This window comes from Bufo gargarizans, chromosome 5 (genome assembly GCF_014858855.1).
Source record: "Bufo gargarizans isolate SCDJY-AF-19 chromosome 5, ASM1485885v1, whole genome shotgun sequence".
NCBI lineage: Eukaryota > Metazoa > Chordata > Amphibia > Anura > Bufonidae > Bufo > Bufo gargarizans.
Window position 1 is genome coordinate 334,543,931 of NC_058084.1, and position 2,156 is coordinate 334,546,086.

A 2,156-nucleotide genomic window follows, 5' to 3' on the forward strand; every position below is an offset into this window, starting at 1 on the left:
AAAATTGCCAGGGTGTCACAGACACACTCCACAGAAGAATTTCCTCTCCCACAGTGACACGAATGAGGAGGTTGTTCCTAATTTTTTTTATTTTTTTATTCATGACTTTCAGAGACACATTCAACAGAAGAATTTCCTCTCCTACAACAATTATATAGATAAAGGGCGTGTTCTTATTAAAAAAAATAAAAAAAAACAACATTCATGACTTTCACAGACACACTCCACAGAATTGGATGGATTCAAAATGGGTCGTCTTATTACAATTCTTATTTATTTTTGGAAGGGGTGGGAGGGGGGTAACTGTCAACCATCAAACATTGGGAAATGACAAAGAGAACACAAAGTGCGCTGCAGTATAGCAATGTCTGGATGGGGCCGGTATACTTCTCTACTCTGCCATTATAAGACATAATAATCGTGAGCCTGGAGGCGGAGGTCTCAGTGGAGGAGGAGGTGGACATGGCGGTGCAGGCGGAAGAGATGGAAGAGACGAAGGAGGCAGAGGAGGTCACCAGCTTTTGCTTTTTTGAGGGGGGGGGGGTTTGTGGAGGCCCCAAAACATAGCAAAATAGTAAAGAGAATGAACCAACTGCGCTGGAATGCAACAATGACTAGGTGCGTCTAGTATAGTTCTCTACTCTGCCAATATAAGACATAATAATCTTGAGCCTAAAGGTGGAGATCCCAGTAGAGGAGGAGGCAGATGTGGTGGGGCAGGTGGAAGAGGTAGACGTGGGGGTGCAGGTGAATGTGTCGGTGTCAATCAATTAAGAAAAAATGACCATGCATTGGGTCATTTTTCCTTAATTGATTGATGATAGCACTGGAGGAGTCACCTCCATCATGTCCTCAATACGAATTCCAGTTGATACTACGGTTTATGTAGCCAGCATGACGCATATAATTTCCATGATGTACTGAGCACTCTGACATTATCATGGACGATATATTCAGCATAGAGTACCCGGAGTGCAGTCCTTTATGATATTTGCAACCTTTTTTCTCCCATTTATGTACTCAGTATAGTACTTACCTAGAACATAGACCCCTATGGTATTTATTTCCCCTATTGATTATGTATTCAGCACTTTGACGTAGTTAAGGATTTTGTATTCAGTATAGTATTCACTAAGAGTACAACCATCTATGATATAAGGCCCACACATAACTCAGCAATGTCATGACATACAGCAGGAGTTATTTGTAACGGTGAAGTAAAAGGCCCACACATAAGTCATCAGGGTCAGGACAGACAGCAGCAGCATCAGCAGCAGGTAGATGGAAATGGTTGAGTATATGGCTTACACATAGCTCGGCATAACTCAGCAGGACAGGCAGCAGCAGGTTCTAAGTGTGCACTGTGCAGCAGGAATGTGTTCCCAGGAATGGGCCCCCATCAGACCAGGACAAAAATCATAAATAATCTAAGACACCTCTGACATCAGCATGTTGTAAGTGTGCAGCAGCAATGCATTAACATGCACTATTTTACATTGTCAAATTTTTTTTTACATTATTTTTACTTATTGAAACCACACAAAAAAGTAGTACTAAATTAACTAGACACGCCGCCTGCATCTGTCAGCTATCAGTTTCCATATCGTGTGTGATTTTCACCTATTTAGCTGTCTGACACTAGCGATCTGCTAGTGTCTGCTGTACCCAACCGTGTTCATGTATTACCTTTGTCTGGAGCGGTTAAGCTTAAAAACGTAGTTTTATTGATATGCAAATAAGCCTCTAGGTGCTATGGGGGCATCTTTTCAGCACCTAGAGGCTCCGTCTACTCACTATTTCTGCTGCCCAGCGCATCCCTCAAGCCCGCCCCTCCCTTCTAGATTGACATTGACAGCCTACTTCTCTCCATCTCGGCCGAATTCTCGCGCCTGCGCCGTGTGCTTCTGTATTCGGCTCAGGCGCAGTGACTGTCGGACCGCTCCCTGCACCGGCATCTTCACTGCGCCTGCGCCGATTACGGTGCAGGGAACGTTCCGACAGTCACTGCGCCTGCGCCGATTACAGAAGCACACGGCGCAGGTGCGAGAATTCGTCCGAGATAGAGAGAAGTAGGCTGTCAATCTAGAGGGGAGGGGAGGGCTTGAGGGACACGCTGGGCGGCAGAAATAGTGAGTAGTTGGAGCCTCTAGGTAACC